The 16,508-nt window shown below is 42.8% G+C and overlaps 3 protein-coding genes across 10 annotated transcripts in view; 2 read left to right on the top strand and 1 right to left on the bottom strand.

The window, feature by feature from the left end:
* The window catches only part of LOC121004457 (oocyte zinc finger protein XlCOF6-like), a 1,031,731-nt gene that overhangs the window by 674,000 nt on the left and 341,223 nt on the right, over positions 1–16,508 (top strand). The window lies entirely within an intron of this gene.
* The window catches only part of LOC121004456 (oocyte zinc finger protein XlCOF6-like), a 224,383-nt gene that overhangs the window by 50,159 nt on the left and 157,716 nt on the right, over positions 1–16,508 (bottom strand). The window lies entirely within an intron of this gene.
* LOC121004526 (gastrula zinc finger protein XlCGF66.1-like) overlaps positions 1–16,508 on the top strand; it is an 818,554-nt gene that overhangs the window by 746,904 nt on the left and 55,142 nt on the right. Inside the window, exon 1 of one of the 7 annotated variants that reach the window (XM_040436806.1) lies at positions 6,234–6,254. The exons of 5 other annotated variants lie outside the window; for them this stretch is intronic. The gene's annotated coding sequence lies outside the window, so the exon portion shown is untranslated. Of the gene's footprint in view, positions 1–6,233; positions 6,330–16,508 lie in introns of those variants that run through there. One more of the 7 variants, XM_040436801.1, reaches the window with a different exon arrangement.

The following is a 16,508-nucleotide window of genomic DNA, read 5'->3' as shown; positions in this document are numbered from 1 at the left end:
TTTTTTTTTGACAGTTTCACCTGAGGGGTTAGGTCATGTGATATTTTTACATGTGGTTATTACGGACGTGGAGATACCTAATATGTATACTTTTTTTTCTTTATTTCACTTTAACACAATAATAGCATATTTAAAAAAACAAAAAAATGTTTTAGTGTCTCCATGTTCTGCGAGCTATAGTTTTTTTAAATCAAAAATCAAATAAGATGTCGCACTCGAAAAAATGGACCCCAAATCGGTGCACCTGTGTATTGAGACCACTCACTCAATGCAATAGGTAAATATTAAATAGTGTAACAGGGCACTCAAGAAATCGTGACCATGTGGTACAGTTTGATATCTTTATTACTATTGTGAATAATGTTACTCAAACAAATCGATTGTAATAATCGATAGATGAATCGATAAAATATTTGACAATATTGGATAAAAATAGTCGATTTACACAAGGGCTCAGAATAATATAGTGCAAATATCAGCAGTCATAAAATGCAATCTCAAATTTAAATGTTCAGTCCAAATTTGGTATATACATCTGGGTATTGGTGCAGTCCAATCGAATATTGTTATGCCCCACTTCCAATTGCAGCAGCGTCCCGCTGAAAATGAAGTAGATAGCGGCGTCCCGCTATATAATTACTTGCAAGTAAAATTTACCTTATATCAACCGAAAGTTCTCCAGACTTTAGACTTTGGATCCTCTCCTCTCCTCAGAAGTGTCTATGACACAATGTATCAAGAGGTTTTCTTAGACGACTCTGTGTTTCTGTTAAATTTAACTGCCAAGTCCACCAGATCTCAATCTGTTGGTGGAAAGTCTGCAATGGCGTTTGTGGCAGAGATGTTCCGTCAAAGGAGGCTTCCAAATGTAGTCTGTAACTCGGTCGATTTGGGGTACTATACTATGTCTTCTATGGACTCATTGGACACACCCTTAAACATCAGATCCTGTTTTTCAATCAGCCCAGGTAATCAAAATTGCTGTTTGGACTTGCTCTCAAAATGACAGTTTTTGGAGTGGTGTTTTTTTTAGTACTTAGCAATATGCTATATTCATATAATTACACCTACTGATATAACTTAAGCTTATCTTTCTCCTAGACCAAAAAACGCATGGTCACCCCATGCATTTTTGATGCGGTTTCCATGCGTTTTTTCAGTTTTTTTATTCTTTCCCATTCAGCAAACACTTAACATAGTTTATACATAAATATTAATCATAAATAGCAATAATAAGTGAGGGGCACAAGTTTACATATAAAACATTCTATGGACTCCAGTAATAAATGTTCTTACAAATTTTAAAATGATGAAGGAGATGAGATGAGATAAAAAGCAAAATAAAATCTGTAATAGATAGATGTATTTGAATGGAGACCCATGTGTAGAGAAGAAACCGAACATAATAAATAAATATGCGGTTAGTTATCGACTCATGGGTCCCCATTGTACTCATAAAAATCCCAAAAGTTCGAATTCTGCATTAAGACCCTTGGGTATCAAGGAGTCGAATTCGAATATTCTCTTTGTTTCGAGTCTCGACATTCTCTCTATGTGATTACCTCCTCTCCATTCTTTTTCCACTTTGTCTATCGCAAAGTACTTCATACTTGAGGGATCCTGGTTATGACTAATTTTGAAGTGGTATGATAATGAGTGATTTTCAAAACCTTTCCGTATATTATTTATGTGTTCCGAAATTCGTTTTTTTAGTGTTCGCTTTGTCCTGCCAATATATAATCGTTTACATGGACATTCGATAGCATAAATTACATTTTCAGAACTACATGTCAAACAATCTTTAATTAGATGGCGGTGATTATTGATGGAGGATATTATTTCATTAGTCCTTTTCTGAAAAGATGTTGCTTTGCAGTTGCCACAGGTGCCACATCTGAAAAAGCCCTGGAGGCCTATCCACTTTGAGATAGTGGAATCCTTATTCTGTTGTTGTTTCTTAACTGTAGGAGCCACTTTTAGACCCAAATTTGGGGCCTTTGTGAACGTTATTTTTGGATTTTGTGGCATTAGTGTGCCTATGATCTTGTCTGCCTGTAACAGATGCCAGTGTTTCGTCATAATTTGGCATATTTTTTTGTAGTCGTCACTAAAAGGCAAGATCATCCGCACACAATCCTGAGCCTCATCTACTTTTGATTTTATTTTTTCTTCAAAAAAAGCCTTCCTATTCATATTTTTCACATCTTGCAATGCTTTCTCTAAAATCTCGGTAGGATATTTCTTTTCCAAAAATTTATCCTTCATTTCGTCCACTTCTAGGTCAAATTGATTTTCCAATGTGCCGTTTCTTTTTATCCTTCAGAATTGTCCCTGTGGAATATTGCTTAGCCAACTTGGGAGGTGGCAACTATCAAATAAAATATAACTATTCCAGGCAGTGGGTTTAATAAAGGTGCTACAAACTATATCTTCATTTTGAATACAGATATTTAAGTCCAGGTATTCTATGCTTACCTGACTCGTTACACCTGTAAATTTAAGATTACTATCGTTGGAGTTAATATCTCCCAAGAATGTTTGTAAGTTTTCTTCTCCACTTTTCCAGATAAAGAGAATGTCGTCGATATAACGTTGCCAGAGCACCAGATCCGCCCCCATCCTTGGCTGAATAGCCAATCTCTCCCATTCCGCCATAAATAAATTAGCGTAACTGGGGGGCGAATCTGGTGCCCATGGCCGTCCCCTGTATCTGCAAATAAAAGTCTCCCTGAAAATTAAAATAATTGTGTTTTAAAATGAAATCTATCCCTTCTATTATAAAATCTATCTGTTCAACATTTAGTCGACCTTCTAGTGTCAATTGGGATCTTACAGCTGCTTTCCCCTTCTCATGTTCTATTATAGTATATAGGGATTGGATGTCCAATGAACCCATTATCCAAGAGTCTTTAAATTTCAGTTGTTCTACTATTTGTATAATTTGTGTTGTGTCCTTAGTATAGGACTTCGTTTTTTGGACCCTTGGCTGTAGCATTTGATCTATATATTGGGACAAATTGGACGTGAATAAAAATCAAAAGTAGATGAGGCTCAGGATTGTGTGCGGATGATCTTGCCTTTTAGTGACGACTACAAAAAAATACGCCAAATTATGACGAAACACTGGCATCTTTTACAGGCAGACAAGATCATAGGCACACTAATGCCACAAAATCCAAAAATAACGTTCACAAAGGCCCCAAATTTGGGTCTAAAAGTGGCTCCTACAGTTAAGAAACAACAACAGAATAAGGATTCCACTATCTCAAAGTGGATAGGCCTCCAGGGCTTTTTCAGATGTGGCACCTGTGGCAACTGCAAAGCAACATCTTTTCAGAAAAGGACTAATGAAATAATATCCTCCATCAATAATCACCGCCATCTAATTAAAGATTGTTTGACATGTAGTTCCGAAAATGTAATTTATGCTATCGAATGTCCATGTAAACGATTATATATTGGCAGGACAAAGCGAACACTAAAAAAACGAATTTCGGAACACATAAATAATATACGGAAAGGTTTTGAAAATCACTCATTATCATACCACTTCAAAATTAGTCATAACCAGGATCCCTCAAGTATGAAGTACTTTGCGATAGACAAAGTGGAAAAAGAATGGAGAGGAGGTAATCACATAGAGAGAATGTCGAGACTCGAAACAAAGAGAATATTCGAATTCGACTCCTTGATACCCAAGGGTCTTAATGCAGAATTTGAACTTTTTGGATTTTTATGAGTACAATGGGGACCCATGAGTCGATAACTAACCGCATATTTATTTATTATGTTCGGTTTCTTCTCTACACATGGGTCTCCATTCAAATACATCAATCTATTACAGATTTTATTTTGCTTTTTATCTCATCTCATCTCCTTCATCATTTTAAAATTTGTAAGAACATTTATTACTGGAGTCCATAGAATGTTTTATATGTAAACTTGTGCCCCTCACTTATTATTACTATTTATGATTAATATTTATGTATAAACTATGTTAAATGCTTGCTGAATGGGAAAGAATAAAAAAACTGAAAAAACGCATGGAAACCGCATCAAAAATGCATGGGGTGACCATGCGTTTTTTGGTCTAGGAGAAAGATAAGCTTAAGTTATATCAGTAGGTGTAACTATATGAATATAGCATATTGTTAAGTACTAGAAAACACCACTCCAAAAACTGTCATTTTGAGAGCAAGTCCAAACAGCAATTTTGGTTACCTGGGCTGATTGAAAAACAGGATCTGATGTTTAAGGGTGTGTCCAATGAGTCCATAGAAGACATAGTATATAAGAGGGGTATTGATAGGGGTGCTGCATACCACTGAGGAAGCGTCTGGTGCTACACCCCCTATCTGTATACTGAAGGAACAAAGTACCCCAAATCGACCGAGTTACAGACTACATTTGGAAGCCTCCTTTGACGGAACATCTCTGCCACAAACGCCATTGCAGACTTTCCACCAACAGATTGAGATCTGGTGGACTTGGCAGTTAAATTTAACAGAAACACAGAGTCGTCTAAGAAAACCTCTTGATACATTGTGTCATAGACACTTCTGAGGAGAGGAGAGGATCCAAAGTCTAAAGTCTGGAGAACTTTCGGTTGATATAAGGTAAATTTTACTTGCAAGTAATTATATAGCGGGACGCCGCTATCTACTTCATTTTCAGCGGGACGCTGCTGCAATTGGAAGTGGGGCATAACAATATTCGATTGGACTGCACCAATACCCAGATGTATATACCAAATTTGGACTGAACATTTAAATTTGAGATTGCATTTTATGACTGCTGATATTTGCACTATATTATTCTGAGCCCTTGTGTAAATCGACTATTTTTATCCAATATTGTCAAATATTTTATCGATTCATCTATCGATTATTACAATTGATTTGTTTGAGTAACATTATTCACAATAGTAATAAAGATATCAAACTGTACCACATGGTCACGATTTCTTGAGTGCCCTGTTACACTATTTAATAGTTTTTTTAAATCATTTGAGCGATTTTCTTATGTAGGGGCTAATTTTTGGCGGGATGAGGTGACGGTTTTATGGGACATATGCCTTTTTGATCGCTTGGTGTTGCACTTTTTGTGATGTAAGGTGACAAAAATGGCTTTTTTTATGGTGTTTATAGGACGGGGTGGATCATGTGATATATTTATAGAGCCGGTCATTTTGAAATGCGATGATACCTAATATGTGTGTTTTTTCCATTTTTTTTTCTTCTATTTTTTGTTATAAAATCAGGGGAAAGGGGCGTTTTTTCTTTTTTTTACTTAAAACTTTAATTTTATTTTTTATTAAAAACCCTTTTTTTTAAACTTTATTTCTGTCCCACTCTGGGACTTTAACTTTTGGGGGTCTGATCCCCTCTGCAATGCATTACAATACAATACAATAAACAGAGTAATACACCAACAGGTTGCCTAGGAGACGGGCCAGGGGCTGGATCTCCTCAGCCCCAGTAGAAGGCAGGTCCCCATGCCATGCAAGGCATTGGGCAGCCTCTGCGCAGCATCGGGCTGCCTTGTCACCCATCGGGTCCCCGCCACAGCAGCGTGGGGAGCTGATGGGCTCCCTCATCGACAGCATACCCCTTCTATGTCGCGGTCAGATCTGACCGCAGCATAGAAGGGTTTGATCCGCCGGTATCAGCTTTTACAGCGATGCCGGCAGATACAGCAGGGGCCCCGCTATCAGGGACTGCAAGACCACCTACAGTGGAAACCTTCAAAAGAAACCTGAAATCCCACAAGCCTACAACCTACAGTAACCCTGCTGTCTCCATAAGAGCAGCTTCTACCATCACCTACTGTATCCTTCCCCCATCCCTTGCGGGCAGGGTCCTCTCTCCTTCTCTACCAGTTTGTAACTTATAGCTTATTGCTATTGTTTTATATTATGTACGTGCACCGCTTATCATATATACAGCGCCATGGAACGAATGGTGCTATAATAATAAATATTAATACACATACCTGCACCACTGGACACTACATGTATGGGGGAGGGGTAGAGACTAGTGGGCTAAAGGACCTTTCATGATGTCATGACCATGTGATCATGTGTGGGAGGAGTCAGAAATCACAAGGCCATGACATCATCACAGGTCCTTTACCTCTTCCAGCACCACTTGGCATTTGACTCCTCCCACACATGATCACATGGTCATGACATCATGAAAGGTCCTTTAGCCCAGTAGTCTCCCCCATACAGGTAGTGTCCAGCGGTGCAGGTGGAGGTATGTGTACAGTCACCGCCATCATCTGTCAGGATTACTGGGGGCAGAGGGGTCATTAACCTCTTATTACCGTAGGTAATTAACTCTTAATGAGTGGAGCAGTTTTCAGACAGTCCTGTCAGGCACAGATGTTTTCAAGCTCTCTATGTATTTCCTGGATCCTGTGAGGTTCGCTCTGGTTTTTTATTTCTTTTCCTGGAATATATTTATCAGAATTATTATTCGTTAATTTTATAGTTATGAAAATCCGGGGGTAAAATATTTTATATATATATACACTGCTCAAAAAAATAAAGGGAACACAAAAATAACACATCCTAGATCTGAATTAATTAAATATTCTTCTGAAATACTTTGTTCTTTACATAGTTGAATGTGCTGACAACAAAATCACACAAAAATAAAAAAATGGAAATCAGATTTTTCAACCCATGGAGGTCTGGATTTGGAGTCACACTCAAAATTAAAGTGGAAAAACACACTACAGGCTGATCCAACTTTGATGTAATGTCGTTAAAACAAGTCAAAATGAGGCTCAGTAGTGTGTGTGGCCTCCACGTGCCTGTAGGACCTCCCTACAACGCCTGTGCATGCACTACCTGAGCCACTTGTGTGGGTTGTAGACTCCGTCTCATGCTACCACTAGAGTGAAAGCACCGCCAGCATTCAAAAGTGACCAAAACATCAGCCAGGAAGCATAGGAACTGAGAAGTGGTCTGTGGTTACCACCTGCAGAACCACTCCTTTATTGGGGGTGTCTTGCTAATTGCCTATAATTTCCACCTGTTGTCTATCCCATTTGCACAACAGCATGTGAAATTGATTGTCACTCAGTGTTGCTTCCTAAGTGGACAGTTTGATTTCACAGAAGTGTGATTGACTTGGAGTTACATTGTGTTGTTTAAGTGTTCCCTTTATTTTTTTGAGCAGTGTATGTATATATATATATATATATATACACCTAATCTAGGGGCCTTTACTCCACCAAGGTCGGGCACCTTGGTGACACGTTCCTGGTGCAAACAAAACCCCTTTTAGAATGTTTCCTGCAGCATTCTGGGTGACACATATCTCCCATCATAAATGACTCCTGTAACTGCCTCACAATATATATATATATATATATATATATATATATATATATATATTTATATGACTATGAAAATTGTAGATTCCCACTGAAGGCATCAAAACTATGAATTAACACATGTGGAATTATATACATAACAAACAAGTGTGAAACAACTGAAAATATGTCATATTCTAGGTTCTTCAAAGTAGCCACCTTTTGCTTTGATAACTGCTTTGCACACTCTTGGCATTCTCTTGATGAGCTTCAAGAGGTAGTCCCCTGAAATGGTTTTCACTTCACAGGTGTGCCCTGTCAGGTTTAATAAGTGGGATTTCTTGCCGTATAAATGGGGTTGGGATCATCAGTTGCGTTGAGGAGAAGTCAGGTGGATACACAGCTGATTGTCCTACTGAATCGACTGTTAGAATTTGTATTATGGCAAGAAAAAAAGCAGCTAAGTAAAGAAAAACGAGTGGCCATCATTACTTTAAGAAATGAAGGTCAGTCAGTCAGCCAAAAAATTGGGAAAACTTTGAAAGTAAGGGCTATTTGACCATGAAGGAGAGTGATGGGGTGCTGCGCCAGATGACCTGGCCTCCACAGTCACCGGACCTGAACCCAATCGAGATGGTTTGGGGTGAGCTGGACCGCAGAGTGAAGGCAAAAGGGCCAACAAGTGCTAAGCATCTCTGGGAACTCCTTCAAGACTGTTGGAAGACCATTTCAGGGGACTACCTCTTGAAGCTCATCAAGAGAATGCCAAGAGTGTGCAAAGCAGTAATCAAAGCAAAAGGTGGCTACTTTGAAGAACCTAGAATATGACATATTTTCAGTTGTTTCACACTTGTTTGTTATGTATATAATTCCACATGTGTTAATTCATAGTTTTGATGCCTTCATAGTCATGAAAATAAAGAAAACTCTTTGAATGAGAAGGTGTGTCCAAACTTTTGGTCTATACTGTGTGTGTATATATATATATATATACGGTGTAGATATATATTATATATATATATATATATATATATATATGTATATTGTGAGGCAGTGACAGGAGTCATTTATGATGGGAGATATGTGTCACCCAGAATGCTGCAGGAAGCATTCTAAAAGGGGTTTTGTTTGCACCAGGAATGTGTCACCAAGATGCCCACCCTTGGTGGAGTAAAGGCTCCTAGATTAGGTGTCCACTAAGGTAGTTGGCGGACTCCATTATAGATAGCATAGCTATTTTTTTACTGGGAACAGGCCAGGACTTGGGGCATGCTCATGTCCAGGGATTCTATTTAATCCTGCTGCCTGACTTAGGTGTTTCTCAGTCTGGGGAAGAAAGTAATCAGTGTGAGGTAACACTGTCAGTGTGTGCTGTGATTGTTTGGCCCATCTGTGATCCGGATTTATCGGCTGTACTTATTTGGAAAAGCCTAAATAAAAAAAGACTTTGATGAACTTTGGGGTGTCCCTGCCTCTGTACACTGGTCAAGTGAGTACGGTTCCTTACATTTGGTGTAGGATGCGGGCAAGCGACCAGTGAGGCAAACACAAGTGTGCATATCCCTGATAAAGCCGGCCAAGTTTCGCCCTAAGCCAGTGGATCAAATGGAGGCAATATTACAGCAGCTGGTCCGGGCTAATGCCCAACAAGCCGAGTACAATGCACAACAGCAAGCAGCGAACGCCCAACAACAACAGACTAACAGCCTGTTGATTCAACAGATTGCGGCCCTGCAAGAGACCCTGCGAGCGTTCTTGCAAGAGACCCCACATGCGGTGACCCCATTTCCCTCTGCCACCAGAGATAAAGTCCGGTCAGCGCTGAGGAAAAGGAGTCCTGAGGGTAACGGGGAGGCCTTCCTCACGGTATTTGAAAGAACTGCTGAGCAGGAAAACCTGTCATCCAACCAGTGGGCTGAAGTGGTTGCACCGTTCCTAATAGGAGATGCCCAGAAAGCCTACTTTGACCTCAGCCATGAGGACGCCCAGGACTATGAGAAACTTAAAGGTGAGGTCTTGGCTCGCATGGGGGTTAACATGTATGTGCGGGCACAAAGGGTGTACCAGTGGGCCTTTTCAGAGTCCCAGCCCGCCAGGTCTCAGGCATATGACTTGTTGCACCTGGTGAAGAAGTGGCTCCAGCCTGAGACCTTGAGCCCCGCCCAAATGATTGAGAGGGTGGTAGTTGAACGTTTTGTGCGCACGCTGCTGGTGGCCATTCAACACTGGGAGGGTCAAGGAGACCCAGGCAACTTTGACCAGTTTGTTAACCTGGTCGAGCGGTATATTGCAACCCAGGACTTGATGCGGGGCTCTGCTTAGATAGGGGAAACACGCCAGTCCCCCTCCCAGCCTAAGGAGCCTGGAAAAAGGTCCCAGCTTCCTATGGGGGGTAACGCAAACCAAGCTCCTGTTAGGTGAGTTCCGGGGACCTGCGTGGCTACTGTGATTTGGTGCTGGCGCTGCCAAGGCCTCGGACATGTGGCTGCTAACTGCCCCTTGACTTCTGAACCCATGGATTGCGGGTTCGCTCGCCGCTTGCCGGAATACATTCTCTTGGAGAGGAAAACTGTCCGGGTCCTGAACCCGAAGACCCCGATTCTGGGGTACCAGCCGTAGGGGTCACCACCACAGGTCTAGAATGTAATCCCGATAGGTTTCCCCTAGAGGTGTTGGCTGGCGAGACTGTAGAGACCCCATCCATCCCAGACCTGGAGGTGTCCCGAGACACGTTCAGAACAGCCCAGATCCAAGATCCTACGTTGGTGTGGGCAAGAGAGGGTAACCATAATCAATGGGGTAGCTCAGCACCCAGGTGCAGAATCTGTGTTTCCCTACGTTGCCATTAACCAAGACCTATTGTACAGGGTGGACAAGGTTCAACAAGAGGTAATAGAGCAGTTGGTGGTACCACAGCCCTACCGCCGGATGGTATTAGACTTGGCCCACACGCATGTTCTGGGAGGTCAAGAGGTTCTGTCAGTCATGTTCGGTGTGTCAGGTAACCAGCCCCCAGCCCCACTACCGTAGTCCATTAGTACCTATGCCAATTATAGAGGTACCGTTCGAAAGGATAGCCATGGATCTGGGGGGTCCAATAAATAAGTCGGCCAGAGGTCTCCAGCATATCTTGGTGGTCTTAGATTACGCTACCAGATATCCTGAGGCTGTTCCACTGCGCCATACATCGGCTAAGCTTATAGCCAAATAATTAATGGGCATGTTTTCTCGGCTAGGGATACCTAAGGAGATCTTGACAGACCAGGGGACTGTCGAAGGTAATGAAGAAACTCTGCCGGTTGTTAAACACTTATGCAAGTCTTTTTACCATCCCCAAACAGACTGGTGGAAAGGTTTAACAAAATTTTAAAGAACATGCTCAAGAGAGCCGTGTTCAAAGATGGGAAGGATTGGGATCTTCTGCTGCCGTATGTAATGTTCGCTGTACGAGAAGTGCCCCAGGCCTCCACTGGGTTCTGACCCTTTGAACTAATGTACGGCAAACATCCTCGGGGGTTGCTCGACGTTGCTAAAGAAGCATATTCTCCGAACTAGGTATAGTATAGTGGGCACTCGAGTCTCTCCGCTATTATCTGCTGGGGAGGACATTCTGTATGGTGACCGATCATTCACCTCTCACGTGGATGAGTCAGGCGAAGGAGAGGACTGCTCAGGTCATCAGATGGTTCCTCTCCATGCAACATTTTAAGTTTACAGTGGAACACAGGGCAGGGACGCAGATGCCCAGTCCAGAGTCCACTGTATGGCATATGTTCACCACCACAGGTTTGAACAAAGGGGGCGGGTATGTGAGGCAGTGACAGGAGTAATTTATGATGGGAGATATGTGTCACCCAGAATGCTGCAGGAAGCATTCTAAAAGGGGTTTTGTTTGCACAAGGAACATGTCACCAAGATGCCCGGCCTTGGTGGAGTAAAGGCCCCTAGATTAGGTGTCCACTAAGGTAATTGGCGGACGCCGGACACCATGATAGATAGCATAGCTGGTTCCAACTAGTCCGGGTAGGGCTTTTACTGGGAACAGGCAATGTGCTGGGTGGGTGCCTGTTCCTCATGCGCCAGTCCAGGACTTGGGGCATGCTCATGTCCAGGGATTCTATTTAATCCTGCTGCCTGACTTAGGTGTTTCTCAGTCTGGGGAAGAAAGTAGTCAGTGTGAGCTAACACTGTCAGTGGGTGCTGTGATTGTTTGACCCGGCTGTGATCTAGATTTATCGACTGTACTTATTTGGAAAAGCCTAAATAAAGAAGACTTTGATGAACTTTGGAGTGTCTCTGCCTCTGTACACTGGTCAAGTGTGTGTGTGTGTATATATATATATACAGTGAAGTGAATTCCCTGGACATAGCACCCATTGTTGATTTTGTGAATTGGTGCTGCCATACGTTCCCTTTTTATATATATATATATATATATATATATATATATATATAGTGCCAACATATTCCGCAGCTTACAACTTGTGAGGACATAAGGGTGACACAAGAGCGTACAATGTGTGAGGACATAAGGGTGACACAAGAGCTTACAATCTATGAGAAGATAAAGGTGACAGAGAAGGTAACAAGTGCTTGTTCTGTACAGTGGTCCGGCCATCTTAACACAGTAGGGGAGTAGATATAAAGCTGCATGAACCGTCACCAGCCGATATCTGCAGAGCTTCTGAGTGCATGGGGTGTGGCGGATACTGATGGATCAGGTTCAGAAGAATAATGATGAAGGGGGTGTGACTGGAGAAGAGTTAGATCAGCTGATGTGATAGGCAGCCCTGAGTTAGCATCTAAAGCTGTGGATGCTGTAAATTAACCTAATCTCTTGGGGTAGGGCATTCCAGAAATTTGGTGCAGCTCGGTAGAAGTCTATGATTGGTGAGCGCTATCTCCAGAACTCCCATAGAAATGAATAGAGCGTTCTTTTCGGGGCTGCAGGGAGTATATTGCCCCCATCCACTTGAGCGGTCAGTTTCCTCGGGGAAGGACCCCCACCGAACTAATAATTATCTCATTAACAGACAGATAATAAATGAGGGGAGAGTACACTTGGACTTCCCAAAGTTAAGAGGTGAAGGGAAGATTAGATATTGGGTAGGGTAGTGCAGGACGGGTCAAGAAATGTTTTTTTAGTAATAAGGTCAGGACAGCATGTTGGAAAGAGGAGGGAAAGATACCAGAAGTGAAAGAGAGGTTAGATATTTTAGTTAGCTGAGTGGTGAAATTTGCAGAGAGAGACTGGAGGCGAGACAATTGCTTCATTGGTGCGACAATTAAGGAGTTTCTGGACTGTATTTTAGGATGATTACATCATATTTTCTGGTCCCTTCGTAAGGATTATTAGAACATATGTGATACAATTAAAAGTGAGTGCTACCATAGAAATTAATGGGGTCACAGCTCGACTTGCTTGAATCAAAAAAAATCCAATCCGGTTGGATTTTTTGAAATTCTGGAATATAAAATTTCCAACAGCTCAGTAGTAAACAAGCAGCCAAGGGCACGGAAACAATCACTGATGCAGTTCTATATTCATACACCTGAGTTCTCAATGGGATTCCGATCTGGGGAAAGTGCAGGCCACTCCATTTGAGGTCCCGCAGTCTCCAGCAGCTGTTCCCTAATGATGTGACCTTGATGAATTGGCGCATTGTCCTCCATGAAGATGAAATTAGGCCTGTGTTGTTCATGCAGAGGCACAATGACTGGATTAATGATGATATTCAAGTAGTATGGGCTTGTCACTGGACCATTCACAAAGTGTAGGGCAGTTCTTTATTGTCTAGATACACTTGCCCACACTGTAACACCACCACCACCAAAGGCTCGTCTGGTTACAATATTGGCTGATGCATAGCGATCTCCTTGATGTCTTTAACATCGTTCTCGGCCCTAATTTCCATGTGAATTGTCTTTCATCAGTGAACAGCACTTAGACCCACTGGTCTCTCGTCCAGCATAGATGCTCCCTGGTCCATGCAAGACAATAACATCTGTGCCTGGTGGTGTGGTCAGGTACCCTTGCAGGTCATCTAGCATGCAGACCACGCTGATGTAAGCAGTTTTGAATGGTCTGACCTGACACTTGGGTGCCTCTCACCTCCCTTAAATGTGCCTGGAATTGTGTGCCATTCATTAACCGGTTCTGCAGGGCATTGTTCACAATGAAGTCGTCATCAGTGTGGGATGTGGCCAAAGGATGTCCACTTCTATGCCTTTCTGTGACTTTTCCAGTCTCTCTGTTGCAACCTGCTGATGACGCTCTGGGACACTCTAAACTCAGTGGCCACTTCCGTCTGAAAACATCCTGCTTGAAGCCTCACAAAGGCGAGGCGCTGTTGATGAATTTTTATGTGTCGTCTTGGTCTCATGATGTCAAAATGTGAACAGCATGATGAGGAGGACTGTTTACATACCAATTCTTATTGAACGAAGAAATTTATTGGGTGATTCATTAATCAAACACCTGTTGTGAATTTTACCGTTAAACTCCTTGTTAGAGAACAGCAAGTTGTGCAAAAAGAACTGAAACATTGAACAGTCGGACATGTGCATTCAAAAGTTTAGAGAAGGTCACATTAAGTTCACCTGTAAAGGTTAGAGTGCATTTTAGGTTCATCCTGAAATTTCACCCACAAGCCAAATATCCCAAAATTTTTGAGAGTTACTAGATGCAAGAGAGAAGAGAAAGCAAACACTGGATGGAACAAGGAAGGAAAGGCAAACACTGAGTAGACCCCAAAAGAGAAAGCAAACACTGGATGGACCCCGGAAAAGAAAGCAAACACTGAATGGAACCAGTAAGAGAAAGGAAACACTGGATGGAACCAGGAAGAGAAAGGAAACACTGGATGAAGCCAGGAAGAGAAAGGAAACACTGGATGGAGCCAGGAAGAGAAAGGAAACACTGGATGGAGCCAGGAAGAGAAAGGAAACACTGGATGGAGCCAGGAAGAGAAAGGAAACACTGGATGAAGCCAGGAAGAGAAAGGAAACACTGGATGGAGCCAGGAAGAGAAAGGAAACACTGGATGGAGCCAGGAAGAGAAAGGAAACACTGGATGGAAGCAGGAAGAGAAAGGAAACACTGGATGGAACCAGGAAGAGAAAGGAAACTAGTATATCAGAACTAATAGCTTCAGGATAATACCCAACTATCTTTACCTTCCATCAGAGGTCAAATATGAGAACTGACAGAAGTTTGGCCTGAAGGATGTAACCTTTCAAAATGAGAACAAGCAACATTCTTAAATTTTTTTAAAAAAAGGAGCTTAGCACCTAAAGTTTTATTTAAAAAATGTTGTGGATTTTATTTGCACTGTTTATGTTTCTACCTTGCGCTCCCTGTTTTGCTGAAATGTTCCAATATTATCACTACTTGCTTTAAGCAATTTGTGAGATTTCTGTCATAGCTCTAGATTTAGGAACTGTTTTAACGGATAACAGATTTATAAGGACATCTCCACTGCAGCCCGTGATTGACTGTAGTTGTCAAATAACGATGCAACATGCTTTGAACTAAAGCATGGAGGATCTGACTTAACCACCTCCGGACCGCCTAACGCAGGATCGCGTTCCGGAGGTGGCAGCCCTGCGCAGAGTCACGCATATATGCGTCATCTCGCGATGGGCGAGATTTCCTGTGAACGCGCGCACACAGGCGCGCGCGCTCACAGGAACGGAAGGTAAGAGAGTTGATCTCCAGCCTGCCAGCGGCGATCGTTCGCTGGCAGGCTGGAGATGTGTTTTTTTTAACCCCTAACAGGTATATTAGACGCTGTTTTGATAACAGCGTCTAATATACCTGCTACCTGGTCCTCTGGTGGTCCCCTTTGTTTGGATCGACCACCAGAGGACACAGGTAGCTCAGTAAAGTCCCACCAAGCACCACTACACTACACTACACCCCCCCCCGTCACTTATTAACCCCTTATTAGCCCCTGATCACCCCTGATCACCCCATATAGACTCCCTGATCACCCCCCTGTCATTGATCACCCCCCTGTCATTGATTACCCCCCTGTAAAGCTCCATTCAGACGTCCGCATGATTTTTACGGATCCACTGATAGATGGATCGGATCCGCAAAACGCATCCGGACGTCTGAATGAAGCCTTACAGGGGCGTGATCAATGACTGTGGTTATCACCCCATATAGACTCCCTGATCACCCCCCCGTCATTGATTACACCCCTGTCATTGATCAACCCCCTGTAAAGCTCCATTCAGATGTCCGCATGATTTTTACGGATGCACTGATAGATGGATCCGATCCGCAAAACGCATCCGGACGTCTGAATGAAGCCTTACAGGGGCGTGATCAATGACTGTGGTGATCACCCCATATAGACTCCCTGATCACCCCCCTGTCATTGATTACACCCCTGTCATTGATCAACCCCCTGTAAAGCTCCATTCAGATGTCCGCATGATTTTTACGGATGCACTGATAGATGGATCCGATCCGCAAAACGCATCCGGACGTCTGAATGAAGCCTTACAGGGGCGTGATCAATGACTGTGGTGATCACCCCATATAGACTCCCTGATCACCCCCCTGTAAAGCTCCATTCAGATGTCCGCATGATTTTTACGGATGCACTGATAGATGGATCCGATCCGCAAAACGCATCCGGACGTCTGAATGAAGCCTTACAGGGGCGTGATCAATGACTGTGGTGATCACCCCATATAGACTCCCTGATCACCCCCCTGTCATTGATCACCCCCCTGTAAAGCTCCATTCAGATGTCCGCATGATTTTTACGGATGCACTGATAGATGGATCCGATCCGCAAAACGCATCCGGACGTCTGAATGAAGCCTTACAGGGGCATGATCAATGACTGTGGTGATCACCCCATATAGACTCCCTGATCACCCCCCTGTCATTGATCACCCCCCTGTAAAGCTCCATTCAGATGTCCGCATGATTTTTACGGATCCACTGATAGATGGATCGGATCCGCAAAACGCATCCGGACGTCTGAATGAAGCCTTACAGGGGAGTGATCAATGACTGTGGTGATCACCCCATATAGACTCCCTGATCACCCCCCTGTCATTGATTACCCCACCCCCCTGTAAAGCTCCATTCAGATGTCCGCATGATTTTTACGGATGCACTGATAGATGGATCGGATCCGCAAAACGCATCCGGACGTCTGAATGAAGCC

This window comes from Bufo bufo, chromosome 6 (assembly GCF_905171765.1).
Source record: "Bufo bufo chromosome 6, aBufBuf1.1, whole genome shotgun sequence".
In the NCBI taxonomy this organism is placed as follows: domain Eukaryota; kingdom Metazoa; phylum Chordata; class Amphibia; order Anura; family Bufonidae; genus Bufo; species Bufo bufo.
This window is presented reverse-complemented; position numbering and strand designations above follow the sequence as displayed.